This window comes from Hyperoodon ampullatus (genome assembly GCF_949752795.1).
Source record: "Hyperoodon ampullatus genome assembly, chromosome: 7".
NCBI lineage: Eukaryota > Metazoa > Chordata > Mammalia > Artiodactyla > Ziphiidae > Hyperoodon > Hyperoodon ampullatus.
Window position 1 is genome coordinate 31,898,985 of NC_136920.1, and position 26,977 is coordinate 31,925,961.

Consider the following 26,977-nt stretch of genomic DNA (forward strand, 5'->3'; position numbering starts at 1 on the left):
CTTGATTGTATAAGTAGGAAAATGTAACCAGAGTTTATCTGAGTAATACAAGTGTCCATCCAGGAAATGACAAAAGTAAAATTTACAAATAATTGTTTTTTAGTTTTTAAATTTAAACTTCCACAATCTTTTTACACTGGTTGAAAGACTAGGAAAGTGATTGACATGGTTATAATTGTCTCCTTATTTTTCCCCAAATGGGTGAAAAGTCTATCTTGTTGAGTGACAAAAGAAAATAGCCCTGCATCTCCTCTTTTTTTTTTCCCTTCTGCATTGCATTTTCCATTAGGCAAGAAGACCAGTTTCTCTTGTAATTTATCTGGAACTACTATTTTGTATAAACTCAGTTACCTGGGGCAGAAGAATTTAAAAAGGAACTCCTTTTCAGAACATAGAACAAAAGATCACCTTTATTTAAAAACTGGTTTCAGGGCTTCCCTCGTGGCGCAGTGGTTGAGAGTCTGCCTGCCGCTGCAGGGGACACGGGTTTGTGCCCCGGTCCGCGAAGATCCCACATGCCACAGAGCGGCTGGGCTCGTGAGCCATGGCCGCTGAGCCTGCGTGGCCAGAGCCTGTGCTCCGCAATGGGAGTGGCCACAACAGTGAGAGGCCCACATACCGAAAAAAAAAAAAAACTGGTTTCAGAAGATCCAGGAAATTGGTTAAATGAGATTCTTAACATTTTATAGAAAATAAAGATAATAAGAAACTTCTCTTAGAGAATAGTCAATTTTTTGTCTTTAGATTAACCAAAGGAATCACAGCATATGGAATGAGTATATACATCAAAGTCAGAACTTGACTCAAGTTGAGAGTCTATTATTTACTGGTTGTGCAATCTGTGTATTTTACAAAACTCTTAATCTTTAGTTCCAACATCTGTAAGATAGAAATAATAATTTCTACTTAAAAGATATATAACAAGATACATGCGAAGGCATCTTCCTGAAATGTTAGATGCTGGATAAATGTGCTGTCCCATGATAATCAGAAAACGATAAACCCTTCCCTCCTATGAAAATGATGGTTACAGAAAAGACTTTGTGTTAGAGACTAAATTAAGTTTTTTTTTTAGCATCTTTATTGGAGTATAATTGCTTTACAATGGTATATTACTTTCTGCTTTATAACAAAGTGAATCAGCTATACACATACATATATCCCCATTTAAGCTGCCAGAGAAGTGGTTTGTATCTGTAACAGCCAGAGGATTCATTTTATTTTGAATGGATAGGCTACATTATGTGATGGTAATGAACAACCCGCTTCCCCTCAAATTTCAGTGGCTTTTAACAACAGAGGTTTATGTATTGTACATGTTTTGTGTCTCTCATGACTCGACTAGGGCAAGTGTTCTAGATCTCCTTGCAGGCTGTGGAAGCAGCCACCATTTTAAATGTTGCTCATGGCAGTGGTAATGGAAAAGAGACAGTACGGGAAATTGTCACTAGTTTTTAAAATATTCCAATTCTAACGGCACCTGTCTCTTTTGCTTACATTTTCTTGGCAAAAGCAAGTCTTGCTCCCACACTCACCCTCAATGGGGCATGGAATTTCAAGTCTACATATAATGAATAGGTTTATTGCTTTATTTTAAAAGGAATTCATATATTATATGTCAAAATCACAGCAGTTTTAATTCATAATAGTAAAATATCAATCAATATAATACATATTTTTTTAAAAAGCCCTTTGGGTGCTAAATGTAAAGGGTTTCTGAGACCTAAAAGTTTGAGGACAACAGGCTGAAACTACTCCCTCTCACTGAAATGTCCTTTCTTCTTTCTCTTGTTGCTGCAATTCTGTATGTTCTTTCAGGATGGAATCAAATATTACTTCTATGAAAACTTTCTTAGATTACACTCCAACACCAGGAAAACTTGTTCCTACCATACCATCTATTGCCTTTATCATTCATTTCTAGCATACAGGTGTAGTGATTTCAGAATTGTTAACCTATATCCCCAGAGGAAACAACTTTCTCGACTAAAGTGTGGAGTGTATGTACTGTTGCTTTGGCGTTTGGAATTTCAGACTCCACTTATTTTCAGGGTTAGGTCAGCACCTTTAACCTGCACTCCTGTCAGTGAGGTTGTTTCATACATTTGTAACCCAATTCGATTCTGCATTCTATTCTTGGAACCCTCAGACTTCTAAATAATATTTTTTAAGTTGTATACATTAAAGTTCACTCTTTGTGCTAAGTTTCATGGATTTTGACAAATGTTAGCATGTACCCACTGTCACAGTATCATATGGAATAGTTTCACGACACTAAAAAATCTCTTGTGCCTCCACTCTGTAACACCTCCCCACCACACACACATACACACCCACCAGACACACACATACACGAACCGCAAACTCCTGGCAACTATTAATCTGTTTATTATCTCTATATTTTTGCTTTTTCCAGAATGTCATATAAATGAATCAGTATATAGCCTTTTCAGGCTGGCTGACTCCCATTAGCAATAGGCATTTATGACTCACCAAAGTCTTACATGGTCTGATAGCTCATTTCTTTTTATTGATGAATAATATTCCATTGGGTCACTGGGCTACAGTTTGTTTATTCATTTACCTATTCAAGAAGATCTTGGGTGCCTCCAGTTTTTGGCAATTATTAATAAAGCAACTATAAACATTTCCAAGCAGGCTTTCATGTAGACACACATTTTAAAATTAGTTGGGTAAATATCAACAAGCACAATTACTGGAATGGTATGGTAAGGGTATGCTTAGTTTGGGTCATTTTCCTACATTGGGCTGGTAGGCTTCTGTTATCACACAGGTGACTTCCCTTCATCCCATATTTTTAATACTTTTACACCTGGAGATCTTCACCTTTCTCTAAGCTCTTCTACCTAGATTCTTAAGCCTGGACTTTTCCTACCGTCTATTTAGCCCTTTGGTTTTCTCCCTCTCCTTCAATTCAACAACATGAGTGTGGACTCAGCTTGTCCCCAAAGCCTGCGTGGCCCTGAAGCACCCAATTATAGGGAATCTTCACCAATGCCTGAGATTTATGGGCCTGAAGAAAATTATGTGTCCTTGCAAATGTCATCTGCTGAGACCCACAACATGGAGTCTGGACAGTCCTGATTCTTCCACAAGCCCCAGAGTAAAACTACTGGCCACGGCTGCAGACAAGAGCACAGAGAAGAAGGAAGAGAAGGTCCTGGTCAAGAAACAGAAGACCAGAATCGTGTTCTCTCAGACCCAGCTGTGTGTGCTCAATGATACATTTCAGAGGCAGAAATACCTCAGCCTCCAGCAAATGCAAAAACTTTCCAACATCCTGAAACTTAGCTATAAACAGGTTAAGACCTGGTTCCAGAACCAGAGAATGAAACATAAGAGGTGGCAGAAAAATAACTGGCCAAGGAATAGCAACACTGTGTGACTCAGGGCCCAGCAACTACAGAATACCCAGGCTTCTATTCCTACCACCAAGGATGCCTGGTGAACTCTTGTGGAAACCTGCCCATGTGGGATAACCAGACCTGGAATAACCCAACTTGGAGCAACCAGAGCTGGAACAGTCAATCCTGGAGCAACCACCCTTGGAACAGTCAGACCTGGTGCCCCCAAGCCTGGAATAACTAGACTTGGAACAATCAATTCAACAACTATGTTGAGGAATTCCTGCAGCCCCAGATCCTGTTCCAGCAAAATTCTCCTGTCAGTGATTTGGAGGCCACCTTGGAAACTGCTGGGGAAAGCTATAAGATAATACAGCAAACTGCTAAGTATTTCAATTCCCAACAGCAAATCATGGATTTATTCTCAAATTACTCTCTGAACATACAGCCTGAAGATTTGTAATGATGGCTGTATTATTCAATCTCAATTTGAGCCATGACTGTATTACTTCCCTAGAATTTTTCTTTTACAATTACGTATCTCTCTGCCTTGATAAGCTGCTTTTCACTGTGCCTTTTGTGTCAATTTGGGGTGTATGATTGGTGTCTAATCAAAGAGGTTTCAGAAGCATTGGCTTCTACAGACAACATGATAAAAGATGACTGGCGGCTATAGATAACTAGGTTATAATATTATTTTTTGGATATCTTTAGGATCTAGAACCTAACCTCAAGAATAGGGAGGAAAAGTACAAAGATGTGTGATGAAGAATTGTTCATATTTTCTGGGATGGGGAGGCTTTACTTGTTTAGAACCTCAGTTGTTAAGGTGAAGGGTTAAGCTACAATGTGCTTCACTGATTTCCTCTACCCCTTTTTGCTACTTTACTACAACCCCTAATTTTTTCACCACTCTAGTATTTGTAGAAAGATGTTTTGATTTGTCCATGTCATAATACTACCAGTTGGCTGGTTCATTTATAAGTACCAATAAAAAAATTACCCATTTAAAAAAAAAAGAGTATGCTTAATTTTGTAAGAAACTGCCCAGCTATCTTCCAAACTGGCTATACCATTTGCACTCCGAACTGCAATGCATTCCTGCTGCTTACCAGCTATCCCTACCAGCAATTAATATTGTCAGGTTTTCTCTATTTTATTCTTTCTGGTAGTTGTGTAGTGATATCTCCATAAATTTTTAAAACATCTTTATTGGAGTATAATTGCTTTACAATGTTGTGTTAGTTTTTGCTGTATAACAAAGTGAATCAGCTATATGTATACATATATCCCCATATCCCCTCCCTCTTTCACTTCCCTCCCACCCTCCCTATCCCACCCCTCTAGGTGGTCACAAAGCACTGAGCTGGGCTTCCCTGGTGGCGCAGTGGTTGAGAGTCCGCCTGCCGATGCAGGTGACGCGGGTTCGTGCCCCGGTCTGGGAAGATCCCACATGACGTGGAGCGGCTGGGCCTGTGAGCCGTGGCCGTTGAGCCTGCGCGTACGGAGCCTGTGCTCCGCAACGGGAGAGGCCACAACAGTGAGAGGCCCACGTAACGCAAAAAAAAAAACAAAAACAAAAAAATCAAAGCAGTGAGCTGATCTCCCTGTGCAATGCAGCTGCTTTCCACTAGCTACCTATTTTACATTTGGTAGTATATATATTTCAATGCTACTTTCTCACTTCGTCCCAGATTACCCTTCTCCCGCCCCGCCTTCTCAAGTCCATTCTCTATGTCTGCATCTTTTTTTTTTTTCGGTACGCGGGCCTCTCACTGCCGTGGCCTCTCCCATTGTGGAGCACAGGCCCCGGACGCGCAGGCCCAGCGGCCATGGCTCACGGGCCCAGCCGCTCCGCAGCATGTGGGATCCTCCTGGACCAGGGCACGAACCCGTGTCCCCTGCATCGGCGGCAGACTCTCAACCACTGTGCCACCAGGGAAGCCCTCTACGTCTGCATCTTTATTCCTGTCCTGGCCCTAGGGTTCATCAGATCCTTTTTTTTTTTTTTTTTTTTTTTTAGATTCCATATATATGTGTTAGCGTACGGTATTTGTTTTTCTCTTTCTGATTTATTTCACTCTGTAAGACAGACTCTAGGTCCATTCGCCTCACTACAAATAACTCAATTTTGTTTCTTTCTTTTTTTTTTAACATCTTTATTGGAGTATAATTGCTTTACAATGGTGTGTTAGTTTCTGCTTTATAACAAAGTGAACTTCATTTCTTTTTATGGCTAATATTCCATTGTATATATGTGCCACATCTTTATCCATTCATCTGTTGATGGACACTTAGTCCACACCTTTTTAATGTTGTTTGTTTTGTGTTTATGTGAGAGCCATAATTTTAACTTTCTGGAAAGTACTGACAATTTTACTTCTAGTTTCTCTTTGGTATATAAACCCAACTTTTATGAATGTTATGGGAAACAGTCAGAATATGCAATTATATGATCTTCTGAAAAGAATATGGGTATGTATCTGTTTGTGTGTGTTGATATAAAGCTGTTATTTATCATATTTAGTCAATTCAAATAGTAGATATATGGATTTAATTAAAAATAAGCAAGTTAATTTGATTTTCTCTGACATCCACCAATTAGAAGAGGAGACAATAGAGATTAATTCACTAAACCACTGATATTGATTTATTTTCCTCCAAAGCCTTAGGAAAGCACATGCTGTATGAAATTATTGAGGTTATTGTGCAAAGCTGCTGCTGAATCTGAGATACTTGACAGCCACAGAATAAGGAGAAAACTCAGTGTGCTATGTGCTTTGTGCTGAGATAAGTTCAGTTATTTTCAGATCCCTTTCATTTCAGTTGCTATTTAGGATTTATATAATTTGATAACACACTGTTGAGGGCTTATAAATTAACCTGAAATTCATAGACTTTATGGTGAAAAACTTCAAGACAGTATAGGCTTACAAGAAACAGTTTTCAGGCTGATAATTATAGAATTAGGATCAGTAGGGTTTTAAATGGAGAGTGATTGGAGTACAAATGTTATAGGGGGGAAAGGGATAAGCCAATATGAGATTTGGGGGAAGCTCTTACTCCTTTGATTAATATTTCACCATTCTCATATGAGCTTCAGCACCAAGATAGCAATAAAATAATTCTATAGTTCTTTTCACCAAAAGAGTCTGGAATTTATTTAAAGAAGTAGGCACAGCTTACTGGCTGCATTTGTTATTTAAAAAAATTCTTTTTTAATTAAACTAATTCTTTACGAATTGGCCCAACATGATGCTAGAAAAGAGGTGACAGGATGATTTTACTAGAGAGCCACTCAGTATGGGGCCAATTTGACCAATATGTCCCATTATTACCAGCAAAGGGTAGCTCCATTTTTCTCACTACCAAATCAGACCCCTCAATGCTTTGGAGGTCTCAGCATCCTTTTCCTCTTGTTTTATGAGCTGACTGAATACAGATACAGACAACAACCTGAGTGGTGATGTAAGCTGTTGAGTATTCATTTGATATTAAGCATCTTAATAGTTACAGTATAGAATAATTATATCTCCTAATTTATACATTCATTATACATTACATCTCTGGAAAGCAGAAGAGAGAAAAATAGTACAGTCTTAATATCTGGGCTTTGTTGTCACGGAGACAAGAGTTGGAATCATGCTCTGCTGCTTATGATCTTGAGAAAGTTACATAACTTCTTAGAAATTCATTTTGTTCACTTGTAAAATTGAGACGGTAATATTTATCTGAGTTTTAGTGAGAATTAAATGAAAGGACTAGCACTTTATAATCACTTAAAAAATAATCTCCCTGGGCTTCCCTGGTGGCACAGTGGTTGAGAGTCCACCTGCCAATGCAGGGGACACGGGTTCGTGCCCCGGTCCGGGAAGATCCCACATGCCGCGGAGCGGCTGGGCCCATGAGCCATGGCCGGTGAGCCTGCGCATCCAGAGCCTGTGCTCCGCAATGGGAGAGGCCACAACAGTGAGAGGCCCGCGTACCAAAAAAAAAAAAATCTCCCTTCTTCCTCAATTTGGTAATTAATAATCAGTTCTCGAATACTTCATTGTCACTTGCCTCATGACCTCCTTTTTCTTCAAAAGAAAAAAAAATAGAATTAGGAAATAATGTTTACAGACTGATTTTACTGGGAAAATATTAGCAAAAGTAGTAAAAGAAAAATCCAGTCCCCCGGCCACCAAAAGAAACAGACTGATATGTCTTCACAGGAGCGTTCTATCACATCTTTAAGGATCAGATCATTCCAATGCTATTATCTCTTCCATAGCAGCCAGATTGGACATAAAAAAAGAAGGCAGTTTAAAAATTCTTTTTAAAGTTGGCATTACCTTGCTACCATAATGTGACAAAGACTGCACACACATGCAAAAATTATGGATTTATATTACTATAAATATTGATTAAAAAAATCACAAACAAAATATTAGCAAATAGAATTCAGTAGCCCATTAAAAAATGAATACATCATGACTGATTGGGTTTTATAACAGGAATACAATATTCGGTCAACATTAGGAAATGTATTAATATAATGTTTTATATAGATCTATGTATTGAAATAAATTATATGATCATATGCTTACATGCTAGAAAATTTTTTTTCAAATTCCACACCAATTCTTGATTTTAAGTGTCAATAAGATTGGAATGAATTGATCCTTCTCAGTATGATAAACTATTTATATCTCAAAAAAAGGACCAGTGTCATGCTCAACAAGGACACACTAAAGTTAGGAATAAGGTAAAAATGCCCACCATCATACATATAGCTTAACATTGTACCAAGATATTAAACAATAAAATTTTATGAAAGAAAGAAGTTAGAAGTATAAGAATTTAAAAGAAGGCAAAGTGATCACTATTTGCATATGACATGATTGTATACCCAGAAAAACCCAAGAGAATCAACTGAAAACAGATCTTTATATGATAACATAATTCAGTAAGTTTGTGGGGTTAAAAAATATGCAGATGTCAGCAACTTTGTTAAGTAGGAACAACAACAACAACAAAAACAGTTAAATGATAGAAGTAAAAAATAAAATATTATTGATGAAGATACAATACTTAGGAATAATGAAAGAAATCTGCAAAAACTTCATGGGAGAAACTTGGAAACAGTTATTTTATCACTTTAATACTATGTTGATAAAATAACACTTGGTATCCTAGGGATTCTAAAGTTCACATGTAAAAACAAACAAGAAATATTAGGAAAGCAACCTCGGGGGAGAAGGAGGAATACCAAGGAAGAATTAGTCTTAAAACAAATTACTAAAATATAGTACTGGTATTTGGATAGATCAATAGGACAATAGTCTATGGAATAACTGGGTTGTGGAGCAGACAGCTATGAAAGATAACGTTGGATCCATGCTTCACATTGCACATTAGTATAAACTTTAAATTAAACAAGTATTTAAATGTGAAAAATGAGCCATACAAGCTTAGAAGACTACATGGGAGGATTTCTCTATAATTTTGGAGTGAGGGTGCCCATTCTAACTTACTCAAAAGGAAAAAAATGGTAAATTTGATTACTTAAACAGTACAAAGTTTTGCAAGGTAAAAAAAAAAAAAATATATATATATATATATATATATATATATATATATATACACATAATATATATACATGGCAAAGTTTAAAGACGATCAACAAATTGGAAAAAAATTTGCAACTCATAACACAGGAGAAAAAGATGCTCTACAGGAAGCTGAGAAGAAGAATATATAACCTCCAAAAGAAAAATGAGCTAAGGATGTAAACACAGAGCTCATAGAAAAAGTACAAATGTCCCTTAAACATGTACAAAGCTGCTAAATCTCACTTATGATAAAAGAACTGCAAATTAAAACTATATTTCAGTACCAGATTTCATTTTTCAGATCAACAAGAATCCCAAAATTTAGCAACAGCTATTTTGGTGAGGTTATGGGAAAATAGACTCATTTCATTTTTCTCAGGTGACACAAAGGTAATTTGGCTAACAAAGGTAATTTGGCAATTTCTGTCTAAATGAGAAATGCTTTACCTTTTGATTCAGCAATCTCACACCTTGGAATTTATTCAACCGATGCATCTGCACATGTATAAGACGGTATGTGCGCAAGATTACTCATCCAGTATTGTAATAGCAAAACATTAGAAACAATCCAAGATTCCATCAATAGGAGAATGGTTAAATGATCTATGATACATTGACAAGATGAAATACTATGTCATTGTAGGAAAAAAAGATGAAATTCTCTGTTTACATATATGAACAGTTTTATGAGATATAAGTGAAAAAAGCAAGATTCAGATCAAAGCGTAGGTTATTTTTTTATGTACAAGAGGAAACAGAATATGTGTTCATATGTTCTTATACTTGCATAGAAACACTGGAGGGATACATAACAATTAAACGTTGTTCGCAGCTGGAGATGTGGTGTGGGTCTGAGGATAGAAGTAAGATTGAGATATTTCACAGATTCGCTTTTTTTTTTTTAAACTTCTTTAAACCATGTGAATATTTCTTTTCTTTCTTTTTTTTTTTTTTTTTTTTTTTTTTTTTGCCGTATGCGGGCCTCTCACTGTTGCGGCCTCTCCCGTTGCGGAGCACAGGCTCCAGACGCGCAGGCTCAGCGGCCATGGCTCATGGGCCCAGCTGCTCCACGGCATGTGGGATCTTCCCGGACCGGGGCACGAACCCGTGTCCCCTGCATTGTCAGGCGGACCCTCAACTACTGCGCCACCAGGGAAGCCCTCATGTGAATATTTCTTTTTAAATTTTTTTTTCATTTTGGGTCTCGACAATACTTCCTTCCACCAATATCTGGGGTCAAATATTTAGGCTTCTGTATTGTCCCCTGGAAAATGCAAAAGTGACCCTACACTCACTGGTCCCTTCACACACATTTCACCTTTGAAAGTGAAATTAATTAATGATGTTCTCTGGCTATTCAGACCCCAGGAACCAAAAAGCCTACTTTTGCCTTTTATATTCCCCTGTTGAGTTTCCATCTGAGTGAGAGAATGCTCTGGGTTTACCTGTGTTTGCAAGCAGAAAACAATAGCAAGCATCCAGTACTCATTTTCCAATATATTTCCTTCTCCACTGAATCTTGAAAAGGCTCCTCCAAGTAAAACTGGTTAGGCTTCCTTTGGTGCTTTCCAAAGATGTCAGATGCAGGCTACAGCCATTGAGTTTTGTTCTGTTTTGTTTTGTTTTTAATTGATTGAAGTATAGCACTGGGCTCCCTGACTACCATCTCCTTTCTGAGAGTCTGTATCTTTAAATATTAAGAGAGAATGAACATGTTGCTAATGTTGACAATCAGCTACTTTTTACTGTTTAACCACACATGGTCACAAATAAAAAGTGAAGGACTATTCTGAGTATGGTTAATGGGAAGTAAGCACTAAGACGTGAAGGATGCTGCAACCACTATCTGAAGAAAAAGAATTCACTCAATATGATTTCTTACCTTCATTTCAAATTCCCTCTCATTCTATATGAAATATTGAGTTAAGAGATGAAATAAATTGTTGTGACACTTCCCTTAAGAGTTCCCTTAGGGCTTCCCTGGTGGCTCAGTGGTTGAGAGCCTGCCTGCTGATGCAGGGGACGTGGGTTCGTGCCCCAGTCCGGGAAGATCACACATGCCATGGAGTGGCGGGGCCCGTGAGCCATGGCCGCTGAGCCTGCACGTCCGGAGCCTGTGCTCCGCAACGGGAGAGGCCGCAACAGTGAGAGGCCCGCGTACCACAAAAAAAAAAAAAAAAAAAAAAAAAAAAAGTGTTCCCTTAAAAAAAAAAGATTCTTCTCTAAAAGAAAATTATTTCGCAATTATTCATGGAGTGCTTCATAATTCCCACAATTCTTTCTGATGTTGCAAAAGCAGACACCCAGATGTATAGCAAATATCTAAAATAACATGTGATAACTGTTATAATTCCTCTGTTAACACCTCTGTTAATACAAGAAAAATATGATATAAGTTATGGTGAAATAAGAACCATGAATAAGAGTCACTGAGTTTCTCTGTATCAATTAGGGTAAATCAGGAAAGCAGTTTGCAATGAAGAATCTCTTACAGAAATTAAAGTTTATACAATTTGAGGGAAAATAGGCTTCAGAGGGAAGTTGGAGGAACAGAGGAAAGTCACTAATGAGCTCTCTTGAAACAGGGGCACTGGAGGACAGGGTGGAGCTTGCAGGGAGATCTGGAATTCAGGCATGTTCAGCCCATGGGGTTAGACTACAAAGGGAAGTGGTAGAAAAGTCTGTGGTAAGGTAATTCCTCCCAATCTGTTGTTGTTGGTCAGCAGAGCTAACAGTTGGGAAAAAGAGAGGACACAGGACAGGAGAGGAAGGGAATAAACTGAGATTCACTAGCACCGCTATATCTGTCTTCTACTGCAGGGAAGAGCAAGGATAAACTCAAACTTGCATGCATCTCCATGCCTGTCTCTCACTCCATCTAACCACGACAGCCTCAGAGAGTAATAACTGCCAACACACTCCGCTTCCCAAATCTCACAAAAATTTCACTTTTGCACCAATAGTACACCTGGACCATACAGGGAAGAGGATTCTTAGAAATGCAGTGTCAGCTTAGCCAACTTGACACTGAATGATAGCACCACACAGTACAATTCAATCAACAGGTACGGAGTACTTACTCTGCATCAGGTTCTAATCTTATGTTCAGAGATGAAAGACACTCTCTATCCTCACCAAATAAACCATTTATTAAGGGGACAAAATATGGGAAAAAAATATTGTAATCAGGGTGGGAAGAGTAACTCTAACACTGATGGTTGGGTAACTCAACACTATACTCAAGCCATTTCTCTCTGGCTCATTATCTCTACCAGAGAAGATGAAAAAAGTATTTAATCAGTTTGACAGCCTCTTTTGTAGCTAGGAGTAATCATGTGACAAAATTATTGCAAATTGGATCTAACTGGAATTCTAATTGGTGCTTTGGAAAGGCATCGATGTTTTTTCTGATGATGGGAGAATGCACAGCTCTACACCCTTTTTGGCTTTGAATGTTGATGTGAAGTCTGGTGCTTTAGTTACAATCTTTCAAGTATGAGGGAAAAGCCAAGAGAATTTCAAAGATGCTGGCCTTGACGTTGCTGATCCACTAAATGCCAACAGACTTCACATTCTAGATTTCTTAATTAGTATGAAAAAACAAACTCATATTTATTTAAGCCCTTGTGCTTTGAGTTTCCCATTACTTGCAGTTAAATGCATCCCTAACTACTTCCTCTATAGAAATAGCTATAGTAAAGAAAAGAGAAAATAAAATCAAGAACAGCTTCCCTAAGGAAGACTCAGATGAATTGCTTGTTTAATGTCAAGGTGGATAAAGATAGACAATTTTACCCAGGTATGTAAATACAAAACAACACAATATATAAGCAGGTATTTTATTACATTAAAGTAAAGATGTTTTTCACAGTTCCTCCATGTCCCAGAAAGTTCAGTATATACCTTCCAGCTGAAAATTAAAGGAAATAAACAGAACCTAATGCTTTTAAACCTTCCCTAATGGCACTGAGATCTGAGTAGAGCAATATTCAGTGGACATTCCATCGTTGATATTGGATGAGTGCTTTGGAGAAAAACATTCAGGACTAGAAATTGTTGGTGAGAACAATGGACTACTATTGGCTAAAGTGTAAATGAGAGAAAATCATCTAGGGACTGTAATCAGTAGCCTAAAACATATAATATTTGTTGGTATGTGTGCGAGCCCTTCTTTATCCATCAAAGACAGACATTTTATTTTCTCACTAGAGTCATCTGCTGATCCCAGACTCACCTTCAGAATCCTTCTCAATACAGGACTTCAGCTAGTCACAGTTAGAATTGGTATGTGAGAAAAAAAATTACTTGCAATCATGATCTTGAAATATTATCAGAGATCTGACTTGAAAATGAAAACCTTAGGGTAATCCTCACATTTCAGATTAATATAGAAACATAGGCATGGTTGGGATAAAAGAAGAGTTTAATGATGAGAGCCTTTTGTATCTGATAGTTCTGGGTTTGAGTTCTGAATTTTGGATGCTGGTCAGGGGAATTTATCTCTCAGTTTGCACCCTCTTTAAAAATGGGGTACAAATACCTAACTCATAGATACATTGTAAGTAATAATTTATGTGAAAATATTATCTGTAAAATATCTGTGATGATGATTATAATGAGTCAGATCTTTTTAATTGAACTCAAGGAGGAAAAAGCAGGTGCGAATATCAGATCACACTATCATCAAATGGAAATTCTTGGGCCATATCTAATTTGAATGGCATTTAAGAATATATATGAAATTTACTCAAAAGAACCAAAAGGTAGAGAAGCAACTCAAAACTGCAAAACAGAAATACCACATTCTTTGGATTAAATTTTTTTTTTTTTTTTTTTTTTTTTTTTTGTGGTATGCGGGCCTCTCACTGTTGTGGCCTCTCCCGTTGCGGAGCACAGGCTCCGGATGCGCAGGCTCAGCAGCCATGGCTCACGGGCCCAGCCGCTCCGCGGCATATGGGATCCTCCCAGACCGGGGCACGAACCCGTATCCCCTGCATCGGCAGGCGGACTCTCAACCACTGCGCCACCAGGGAGGCCCTGGATTAAATATTTTTAAAGGGCTGTTTTAAGGGTAGAGGTGCTAGGTCTTTGAAATGTGCAATTATTATGCAGAAAAAGATTAATGTGTCTGTCTTCACCTTGAATTTCTAACATTTAAATTTCTAGTTATGAATATGACCAGCAATGCCTTCTACTTTCATCAAACATGTCCCACTAAGGGATAGATTCATATTTTGTGAGACCTCAAGCACATACAATTTGTGCATCTTTCTTTCATGAAAGGAATGCAAAAATTACAAATATAAAATTATGTTTGAAAATGAATATTCAAGTAAAATAAGAAAAGAAATCACAATAAATTACTGTAATAATGGACTCAGGCCCTTTTTTTCTGAGATCTCTTTAGGCAACTTACAAGTAATTCTTAGAGATGTTTTCTGGTTGCTACCTGGCTTTTCATACCTGAAACACTGCCCAACTCTTAGCAACTTCCAGCCCTCACAGGGGCAGGAGGCAGTGGGGACACTGAAGCTGAAGATTCAACAAGTTCACAGCAAATCTGCCTCTGGTTCCACTCTAAGTCATTCTAGGTCATGATGAACTAGCAAAGCAATAGCAAATTCAGTTCTTATTGCATTTGAATGTTTTTCTTTAAGCATTATGCATTTTTTTCGGATGTGGACAATTTTTTAAAGTCTTTATTGAATTTGTTACAATATTGTTTCTGTTTTATGTTTTTGGTTTTTTGGCCACAAGGCATGTGGGATCTTAGTTCCCTGACCAGGGATCATAACCGCACCCCCTGCATTGGAAGGTGAAGTCTTAACCACTGGACTGCCAGAGAAGTCCCAGTAATCATTGTGCATTGGCAACCAAATTTAAAATAACTGCCTCGTCTACTTTTTAGTAACTTAGTCCTTCTAGAGGAGTTGTTTTCAACACTAGCCACACATCAAAATGATCCAGGGCACTGTTAAAAAATACCAGTGCCAGGGCCTCACTCCAATAGTTTCTGATTTAACTGGTCCTACTGGGGCCTAAGAATCAGTATTTAAAAGCTCTTGAGGTAGTTCTAATGTGAATGCATGGTTAAGAATGACTGACTTAGGGAGTTGAAAGATTCTAAAATATTTATCATATTTGGTTAATAAAATCTGCATTGTAACTGGTGGTTGAAAATTAAACAGTGTATATCTATTAATTTCAGGTTGCTGAAAAGATCAAACTGTATACAGATACTAAGTGCCCACTTAAGAATAACCCAAACAGGGGAGAGAGGAAGGACAGAAAGGAAATTTGGAAAACTTCCTATTTTCTTTTGTCCTAGAAAATAGGAATCAGACAAATAAGAAAGGACACAATACATATTGATACACTTTTGTCGACTACAGTCACAAACTAAAAAGGGAACATTTAAAAATAAATGAAAAAGAAAAGCACTGAGCAAGGTAATGGAATATGAGTAGATGTTAAATATTCCTGGATGACTCAAAATTGCTAGTTGTAGCACATCTGTAGGTGTTTTTTTTTTTTCAGACATCAAATTAATCTGACAGCATGACAGGTTATGACATGATAAGTGCTGTCATTTTTATTTTTCTTTCTTCCTTCTCTATCTGTCTTATTTAATAGCAAACATGAATTTTCCTGGACACTACCGTAGCAATTATCATTCAGCCATTCAGTCTATCAAGAGAGACACAGGATGGCAAAATAATTAAATAAAGTAAAACCATAGTTCAATATAAGGTAAAAAAAGAAATTACTTGCCCCACTTAAAAAAAAAAGTAGAAAGTCAGTTTGGGAAAGAATAAAAAAAAATCTCCTATTTTTGATATTCAATGTGATTCCATTTAGCTCCAGAGTTGGCAAAGACTGAAAGGGAAAAATGGTGTCTGTACAGATCAAAATAAAGAGAGTCAAGAAAATGACCTAATTTAGTTGTTTTCAAAATTTCTTTTTGCTCTGGAATCCTTTATTTCAACAAAATCATAGTCAAAAGCTCAATATGGAAAATGAAAATAGCAGAGTTGACCTGGGTGAGAAGAAACTCAGGAAAGTTGAGATAAGACCCTTGGTGGGTTGGGATGAAAGTGCCTCATGACTTTCACACTTTCAGCAACCCTTGTAGCACATCCTCAGAACCATAAGAAAGATGTGGAAAACAGTTTGAAAGCCACTGATCCAGAGAATTCAGATTCCAGATTCTGCTGCTAACAAAAGAGCCTTTTTTTTAAAGAGAAGATGATCTTTTTCACTGGTAACAATAGATATAAGCAAATAGTGCCTTTTTTTTTTTTTAATTTTACTAATGTGCAAACTCTATGGCTCTAAAAGAATCCATTAAAATGTGGAACTGAATTTATGGCACATTTACTGAGCACCTCTATATGTTAAGAATTCTACTAGAAGCTACAGGTATCAAGGACTAAGTAAAATGAAGGAGTGGGTAGAAAGGGAAGGGAGAAAGATCTTTTAAACAATTTTATTTATTGACTATTGTTTGAGCGTCTATTGTGTGCCAGACACTGTTCTTGACACTTAAAAAAAACAAAAACAAAACCATAAAATTTCCTAACAACAAATAAGCCCTCCAAAGAACTTATGTTCCATCATAGGAAGATAAAAAATAAATAATAAACACTAGGAATAATTGAGAAGGTGACATCCATGGAGTAAAAGGGTTTGGGAATGCTGGAGGTATAGTTACAATTTCAAATAGGGAGATCACGATAAGTCTTCTTGAGAAGGCACATTTGAGAAAGACCTGAAGTAGAGAAAGGAGTAAACTATGAGGATATCTGAGAACACTATTCCAAGCAGAGGAAAGAACAAGTAGATAGGCCCTGTGTTGAGAGAGAGTTCTGTTGGATGATTGGTATGATAGCTAACATGATTTAAGAGAAAGATTAGTAGGACCTGGGGTCAGAAAGGTAAAGAGGTATGGATGGAGCGTGGTTAATCACACAGACCCCATAGACCATTGTATAGCTATTAATCTGAGTGAAATTGTGATCTAATCCAAGGATTTGAGCAGAGGAGTGATAAGCTTTGACTTTCATACTAAGAGGATTATTCTAGTTGCTGTGCTGAGATTAGGTAGGGTTTGGGGACAGGGTCAAGTATGGAAGCAAGAGGGCCATTTAGAAGGCTATCTACAATAGCATAAGTGTGAAAATGAGGGTGATTTAGATTAGGGAGGTGAAGAGATTAAGAAGTATTTTTGGATTTTTTAAGATGGAGGTAATAGAACTTCATGGTCAACTGAATGGATGGATGGTATGAGAGAAAGAGTCAGGAGCCAAGGATTACTCCAAGATTTTTGGCCAGGGAAATTGGAATAATGGATCTCTCAATGCTTTTGCTCATGTTACTTCTTCCACTGATGATGCTTTCCCTTTAGTTTCTCCATTTTAAAATCCTATCAGTCTTTCAGGTAATAACTAATACGCTCTTTGCTTCCAGAAACCTTTCCTGTTCTCTCAAGATGAAAGGATTGTCTTTCTTTTCATAAGCCACAGTCTTTTTGATGCCTTTCTCATGGTATATATCAATATCAACTTCATATTAGAGCTTTTTGTGATGCTGTCTAGCTTTCATACTAGACCGCCAGTATTTTCAGAAGAGGAAATAAAAGTTGATAACAAGCATGGTCCCTGACATATAAGAGAAGCACAATATTAATGCATAAATGACACTTTCCAGAATATATTTGTGAGTTGAAATGTGGCCTTTTTTCATTCATCTGTATCCCTTTATTTACATTGGTGGTTACTTTTTTCACAACAGTTATAACTAGAATATAGATTCAATGGAGGACAAGGATTAGTTAATAAGGCTAATAGTTTGACAAAGAAGAGATGATGGTGGCTATTTTAATTTTGTGAAGAAAAGGGCATTCACAGGAAGTGGAAGAAAGCCTATTTTATTGAACACTTACTGTTATGTGTCAAGTGTTTTATGTCTGATCCTCTTTTACCCTCAAAAGTGTGTATAAGCTATGTGCTCAGTATTTCCATTTTGCAGATAAGAGAGATGATAATCAAAGAAGTGAAATAACCTTCCAAAAGTCACATAATTCATGTGGTGCAGGAACTCAAGTCCTTTGATCCTCGGATCTATGCCTTTTCCTTTTGTATCACACTGCCTTTCCAGATCTTTGGACTTTCTTTCCACGCTATAAATTCAATGAAAATATTTTGAAGGTTTATTTTATTTAAATTCAAATTTATGGAAAATGTAAAGTCAAGTAAACAACTCTGCATACAGGGTCTGGAGCAACTGAAGATTACCAGGGAACCTATTGTGAAGGGTACTGCAGGCTCAGGTCAGGAAGCAAAAGTATAAGACTCCATGGTAGTTGGCAAACACAAAGAATTATTTAAATAAACTCCACCTCCCTGCTAAAATAGTTCACCATAACATGGAAAGAAAATTACTTCTAATTAGAAGTAATAAAATGGTTCTTAAGCAGTTGACTTGCTTTTCACACTCCTTTCTAGGAAATATCTCTAGAAGCCCTAAAGCTGTTTTGATTCTGAATGTTTTTATTTTAATAAAGCTACATTTTAAATGATCATACAGAATAGTAAGTTCTGAAAGACAGAGCCTTCTCTGTTATAGCCCTGAAATTCAGAACAAATTTGAGCAGTAAACTGATATTCAGAGAAGGTGTAAAAATAGAATCTTGGATCCCTCCTGGGCATTAGTATCACATTTTTTTCCTACAGAAGAAAGGAACTTTCTGTTACCTCATAGTCTCTCCATCAGCAACTGAGATCAAAGGAAAAGAATCTTTTTTTAAGTTGGCATGGGAAATGTAGCCAGAAATTTGGCCAAAGTTTTGCCTTAGATTTGTTTAGGGCTGAGGTCAATCTGAGATGTTGAGAAGAGGGGAAATTTGCCATTTCCTGAAAATGCAAACTTAGTAATGATTCATCTTTTAACTAAATGCATTAAGGGCATACTCTGTGTCGAGGCCTGTGGTCAATAATTGGGATCCAGAGATAAAACAAAGAGTCCCCATCCTCAAGGGCCTCTGTCTATCTGTTAGTTGAGTTACATGTAGAAATTTGGAGACTTGGGAGATAACAGGCTGGAGGTGGTTTAATTTATTTGGGTCATTTAATACAAGGCTTATACTTTTATAAGAGGGAAGTTCCCCTTTCCAAACTCGAAAGGAAATGAAAACACTAAATGCTTAGGACATGCATATTAAATAAATTATTCAACTTTAGAAGTTCACACTTGAAGGAGTTAATGTGAGAACTGCCATCTTGTAGCATTAGGAAGAGTGGATCTCTCCCTAATCCTGCAATAGAATCACAGAAGCTCCATGGGTATGGCCATGGAATTTCTATTTTTAAAAAATCTTCCAGATGATTCTAATGCTCAGCCAAGACTGAAAACCATTGATTAAGCCACACAGGAGACAGGGATTTCCTGCAAAGAAGAGACAAGTAGGTAGAGAAAAATATTCAATTTTGGTTGGGGTTCTAGGGAAATTGGGAAAAAAAGACAAAAGGAGACTGAAAAGTGGAAAAGGGTGAGGAAAGACAAAGAAGGAGAAAGATATGAATTCATGTTCTTGTTCCTGAAACAATGGCAAGATTGTTTCTGATCCTCTCTCTTTCTGTGGATTCATTTTACCAAGCAGAATCCTGTATTGGATTAAGTTGCCTCCTGAAGGCAGCCCATACAATCTACCTTAGCATGTATTTCAGGCACACAGACACCAACCATAGAAAACTTCTAACCTTTCCCCCCATGAGTCATTTGTTCTTATCCTGGCTCCACTGAGAAATAATCAGGCTCTTTGTGACAGATAGAATGTTACCCTTTATTGCTTCTGCTGTATGAAACAATACAGCTGGTGTAGGCTATAAAGTTTGGCAGATACTTGATCGAAATACAGCAAGAAGAGATGTCAGAACAACATCTTTCAGGGTGTGTTTCTTTTGATGAATTCCCCGAAAAAGTTGATGATAAATTATCTTCATTTTAGACATGGATAATTGTGTACTCAAGTTCTCCAAATGTTTAAGTATAGGGCTTAGCATCTCTGTTATTCAGTAACAGTATTGCTTTGGGTTAAATTACTTAACTTCCCTAAGACTCAGGGACTTATGTGTAAAATGAAATGCAATAGTAAGGTTTCTGTTACAAATGCCAGAAGATCTGGCCTAACCTGGGTTAAGCTGAAAATATATATTTTTTATAACTGAACAGATCAAAGATGAGCATTGATTTCAGATGAGGCTTGATCCAGGATTCAAACAATATCACTTGGATCCAATTTCCATCTCTATTTTTTATAGTTTCACTTTACTGTTTTTTCCCTCCATCCTAAGCAATTTATTTTCTTAAGATACCAAAACCAACAACTCCAAAGGATACATCCAAGCTCAGACACAGAAGAAAATAAGAATGTTTCTTTCTGAGAAGTTCCAGCTTAAATGACATTGTCATTCATATTGTTTATGAACTGCTGATAGGCTCAAATTTGTCACATGTTTCACCTCTAGTGTCAATCCACAGGAATTTAATTAACAAAGTGGAAAAATGTGGCTCCTCAGAAGGAAATTACGGTTTTCTAAACAGGGTTAGAATCAATGGATATTAGTATGCAAAAATAGCAGATAGCTACAGTACCTTAGACTTCTGCTAAAGCTTGTATAAGATAATAAATATAAAACTATTCAGCACAATGTGTGTGGCACATGGGCGGAACTGAGCCATTTCATAATATTGCTATTTTACAAGTGCATGATGCTTAAGTATAATCTATATTAAAGCCCTAATCATTCACATCAAAGACAAGAAGATGTGCTAAAATTATGTCACAATGCTAAAACATTAAGCTTTTCATATACAATGTGAGGTGGGAAAAGGTAAAAAAAAATCTTGTGTGACCATGAAGAACGTTCTACGTGATTCTTCTTTTTGATATTTCTTTTTGGAGGATCAACCTCTTGGTCTGTCTTCTCTCATGCTGCTGGCAGTAAAAGGGGCCTGGAATCTGCCACTTGGAGGGTTGCATTGTCCTAACCTATCTAGGAATTCTGTCTTGGCAACTAAAGAGGGGTCTGGGGTAAGAAGTCTGGGCAGCCTATTTGACTTGCATTTTTTATTAAAAAAAATAGTCTTGTGGCTTCCATATTTTCTATTCCAGTTGACTAGGAGACTCTGCTAGGGCTGGTTGCCTAATTTCAGCTACAAACATAGAGTGTTCACAGGCCTGACATATTGTTTTGGTCTCTCTTTTAGATGTTCAGCATTTGAGACTATAGTCATGATTCAGAAGTTTCAGATGGCAGCCATGTCTTTCTTGGAGATCCAACTACCTGAAGAGATAGCTCTTTCCTTTCCATGGACAGATTAGGATTCAAATACCAATCATGGAGATAGAGAGTGGCTCTTTCTTTCTGTCCCTCAGGCTTTACTCAACTCTCCAGTTACTTTGTGGCCCCAGTGTTAAGCTGAGCAAATAAGGGGTTGCTGGCAGTGTTTATCTGATGCCGGTTCAGGAAATGAAGCAGGAAGAGGAGGCCAGTCACACTGAATCATTTTGTCTGAGAAGATACAGCTGGTCAAGCAGTTTGTTCACAGAACTGAGTTTTTGCTACTATAAAGATCTATATATTAGTTCAAACTGCCATTAAAGAATACTACAGACTGATGGGTGTAAAGCAACAAAAATTATTTTTTGCAGTTTTGGAGGTATGAAATCCAAGAGTTGATTTCTGATAAGACCTCTCTTCTTGGCTTGAAAACAGCTGCCTTCTTTCTCTGTCTTCACACGGTCTTTCCTCTGCGTGCTTGTGGGGAGAGAGTGATCTCTGGTATCTCTTCTTCTTTTAAGTCACAAATCCTATTGGATGGAGCCCCACCCTTATGACCTCATTTAACCTTAATTACTTCCTTAAAGACCCTACTTCCAAATAGAGTCACATTGGGGGGTTAAAACTTCAGCGTAAGAATTTGGGGCAATATAAGTCAGCCCATAACAGTAACCAACAAGCAAAACCCTGAGGCTACTCAAATCTGTTGTGGTTAGAAATTATCCCTCTGCTTGTCTTTGTGTGGTATAATGGGACCACTGATCAAAATTTTATGGAAGAAGAAAAAATAACTTAAAGAAAATTATGATATTTCTGTGACTATTTGTGGCATCTGAAATTTTCCCAGGAAGAGTTTTACAAAATGTATATCAATATACTCTGCACAGCAGAGTTCCTCATCAGCAGCCCCTGCAGTCTTTCTTCACCAAGAATCCAAGACTTCTGGGGGCAATATCAGTACGACTATGAGATGCTTTCTACTCTGCTTTCTGTGTGGTACTTTCTAGGCCTGAGGTTCTCATTAAGTAAACACATTTCCCCCCTCCCTATCTCTCCTCCTTCTCTCTCAACACCTGTTCCATAATATTATGGGTTTTTTTCCCCTCTTACTCATTAGAAGTGAGCACATTCTAATTTTCTCTTTTTCATTTTAATTAGATAATCACGCTTACTTTTAGATGAACCAAAGTGTTTACAGATACAATCTGCATGCTTGTCCTTGATTTAGGGGTGGGTATTTACTAAAAGGCTGGAAAAGAGTCTTGTCAGAGTCTGGCCAGCCTTCTTAATGTGACATTAAGGTCTAGGAAATAGCAAGAAACTAATCCAGTGGAAAGACTCTTATTCTTATAACATGACCAAAAATTCAACAGGTCCTGAGACACTATTTGACTTTATTTCTCAGGATTCATTTGTTGTTATTTAAATGACAAAAAGAGACTTAACTCAGAGTTTACTGAGATCCTAATATGTGTCAGACAATGTGCCAGCTGCTAAAAATACAATAGGACAAGATATAATCCCTGACAGAAAGGATATCACAGTGTAGTAAAGGAGATAAACAAGAAAACCTTTGCTACTCAGTATCACATGGTGTAAAAAACAGGGTGGGAGTCCTGGGAATATCGATGGAGTAGAATGAACTTTCTGGAGAATACAAATACCTTTTACTAATAATGGTCATGTAAACAAAAAATATAGTATAAATTCAATAATTTTTTGTTGAGTTAACAAATTATACTATGTTTATAAAGTTCAGTTAAATATCACAGAGGTTTTAAAAATCATGTGTAATACTAAGACCCTAGGAGGTTAACATTTTAATGTATTTCTTTAAATTTTTCCCAAATGATTCTGTGGGCATGCTTATACTCTTTTAAAATATATATACATAAGTGGGCTAATCATATATATATATATATGTGTGTGTGTGTATATATATATATATGTGTGTGTGTGTTTGTGTATGTATATGTGTGTATATATGTACTTGTAATACATTTGTAATTACATGTATATATATTTGTAAATACCATTTTCATTTAACATTTTATCATGGGTCTCATCATTTTATTAAGCATTCTTCAAAAATATTATTGATGTTTGTTAAATATACCATTATATAAGATGGCTTATAACTAACAAAACAAGTCTGGAAGGTAGATTTCTCAGTATAATTTACGGCTGGAACATTACTAGCTACTGAGTTTAAATGACTTCCGTAAACTGATTCAGTAAGTGATGAAGGCAGGGTCACGTGATGGGGAGATGTTGGTCAAAGAGTACAAATTGTCACTTACAAGATAAGTTCTGGGGACCTAATGTATAGCATAGTAGCTATAGTTAATAATATTGTATTATATGCTTGACGTTTTCTAAGAGAGTAGGTATTAAGTGTTCTCATCACACACACAAAAAAATGGTAACTATGTGAGGTGATGGACATGTTAATTAGCTCGATTGTAGTAATCATTTCACAACATACACATATAACAAATCATCATATTGTATACTCTTAGTATATTCACTTTTTGTCAGTTATACCTCAAGAAAGCTGGAAAAATAGAAATAAGGATAATAGGTGTTATTCCATATGGTTGTTGTGAGAATTAAATGGATTCATTGATATTAGTTTTCTGTTGCTGCATAACAAATTACTAAAAATTTAACATCTGCAAACAACACTTAGTTATTACCTCACAGTCTTCGTAGGTCAGAGGTATGGCATACCTCATGGTTCTCTGCTCTGTGTACATAGGGCTAAAATCAAAGTGTAGGCCAAACTAAGTTATTGTCTAGAGGCTCCGGGGAAATTCTCCTTCCAACCTCATTCTTGCTGTTGGCAGAATTCAGTTCCTTGTGGTTCCTGTAGTACTGCAGTCCCTCTTTCCTTGCTGGCTATCAGCTGTGGGCCGCCTTCAGCTCCTAGAGTCCACCTTATGTCTTGATGCATGACCTCCTCCATCTTTAAACCAGAAATGGCACATCCAATACTTTTCATGCTCCAAATCTTTGACTTTCTTTAGTTACCAGCCAGAGAAAACTTACTGCCTTTTTTTATATACATGTATATATATTTATTAAATATATATCTGTATATATATATATATATATATATATATATATATATATACACACATACATACACAGGGAGAGAGAGAGAGTCTTGTTCTACTTATTCACAGTGGTAGAACAGTCAGGAGGGTCATTTAATGGATTTGTCAGGCAAAGAGAACTTCATATTCTGAAAGACTAGATATACTTTCTTTTTTTTTCCATGTGCTATCTTTTCACTGCCTGAGCATTGCAAGGATTGCTCAGTCTAATTGCCAGAAATTCTGACTGTGATATGTTATTTACTAGACTTCTTATGCGGAACGAATGCTAAACAACAATGATATGTATTGTGTAGTCCACAATATTTTAATAAGTCTTTGATGAGGACTATTATGAAACTTAGAAACCAATTCAGTCACTTTTTTTCAGTCATTATTTTAAGCTAAAAGTCCTTTTAAAGACATTGTACAATATTTTTGATAAAGGTTAATGGTTAAAAGAAATGATTCTCATTGATAAGTAAAAACATTCAAAAAGAAATTATTTCATTTAAAAACAGTTTCCCTGTTGCCCTTCTCTCCTTCTTCTATATAAAGTTTTTGTATAAGTCATTATTCTGTGGAGCTTGCATTTTCTCCATTTATGTCTATCAAAATTAAGCTCTATAAGTTGTCTAACATTGTCTTAGCTTTCTAGAAGTAAAACAATTTTAAAGAAATGCATAATACCTTATCAGTAAAAAGACTTTTTGCAGATTTTAAGGATGGTCAATTTAGTTGTATGATCTTATTTCACCCTAGTTTTCATATGTATAAACAAATGCAGCAATATAATTATTTAATTACTAAATACTTTTTGAAAACCTACTGCCTTTAAAGGGCTCATGGGATTTGGTCAGTTTACCCAGAAAATTTCCCTATCTTAATATCAACTGTGCCATGTAACATAACCTAATCACAAGAGTAAAAGCCACCAGATTTACAATCCATGTGATTATACATGCAGCCCAAGGGGTGAAAAATCTTGGATACTATCTTAGAATTCTGCTTACCATATCATGCTTGTAAAGCATGTAGAATGTTCACCATTAATATAAGCACTTAACAAATGTTTGATATTGTTTTATAACTAAAATATCAATCATTCCTCAATGTATAGAATCATCAGAATTCAGAATCATCACTACATAGTAAAACTGAAACCCACCTACATATTTTCATTATTTTGTTAGGAAAAATTCTGAATGAAGACTAAAACACTGAATTTATGTTCTGCAAAGTGTAAGTAAGATACCATCTAAAGGCTACTTTATATAACAGAATTCAGAATTCTCAACCATGTGCATCTTCTGCCTTCTTCTGGTGTTTTGGAACATAGCATGAGAATGTTTTTCTTTCATAAGGGAGAAAAATTTTAAAGGTTGATTTACTGTATGAATATCACAGAATCTTTGTTGGTCTTAATTTGGGGGTGTTCAGTTCATAATTTGTAACATTACTAGCCACGTCGATCTTAATGTTTTTAACTAAATATAAAGAGGATATTCATTATGCACATGTCATTGTCTCAAATGTCCCGTAGCTACAGGGCCCACCTAATTACAGAATTGATTTACAGACACTGCTATAGTGTTTAAGCCACATACGTTGGGTAAGCAAACCAGTAAGGAATGGTTCAGTCAACAAAATGGGCCCATCAATCTGCAAGAATGTAGTAAATTTCCGAAGAAGATATAGAAATTCAGATCTTTCCAGAGAGTTTCAGAAACTTCCTCTGATGAAATAAGGTTTTATTCACTCTATTCATGACTGTTCTTGCAATGGTGCTTCTCCCTCATGACCCGTTGAATTTCGGTGGATTTAGATAGCTATTTGCATAACCATCTCAGAATCGCCCCCTTCTGACACTTCAGTCCCATGTATTTTATTGTATTCTGGTCACTGAATTATGTGTCCCATTACTTTTTTTTTTTTTTCCCAGCCTGAGATTGTGTAGGGCTGACTTCATTTTCCTCATAGCCCCAGCATAATCACTGCACAGGAAAGTACCTGGTTAATAGTCCTGAAACATGTTAACTCCGTGCTCTGAAAGGAGATATACAATAAAAGGGCTGTTGTTGAGGTAACATAATCACAGGATGATAAAGGAGGAAAAGAACCTTAGAATCTCAAGCTCTCATCAGAAATGAGAAAAACAAGTATCAAAAATTAGTATGATAAGACTTCCCTGGTGGCGCAGTGGTTAAGAATCTGCCTGCCAATGCAGGGGACATGGGTTCGAGCCCTGGTCCAGAAAGATCCCACATGCCGTGGAGCATCTAGGCCCGTGCACCACAACTACTGAGCCTACGCTCTAGGGCTTGCGAGCCACAACTACTGAGCCTGCATGCCACACCTACTGAAGCCCGTGCACGTAGAGCCCGAGTTCTGTAACAAGAAAAGCCACTGCAATGAGAAGCCTGAGCACCACAACGAAGCGTAGCCCCCACTCACTGTAACTAGAGAAAGCTCACACATGGCAACGAAGACCAAATGCAGCCAAAAATAAATAAATTAATTAATTTTAAAAAATTAGTATGCTATGACTCAGATCTCATAACAAATCATCCAGGATATTTCTC

General features: G+C 36.9%; 1 pseudogene across 1 annotated transcript; it reads left to right on the forward strand.

Moving 5' to 3' along the window:
- Window positions 1–2,943: 2,943 nt before the first annotated feature.
- On the forward strand, window positions 2,944–3,609 carry LOC307056102 (homeobox protein NANOG-like; annotated as a pseudogene). Its single transcript has one exon. The product of its transcript is annotated as a homeobox protein NANOG-like (transcript).
- The last annotated feature ends 23,368 nt before the right edge of the window (window positions 3,610–26,977 follow it).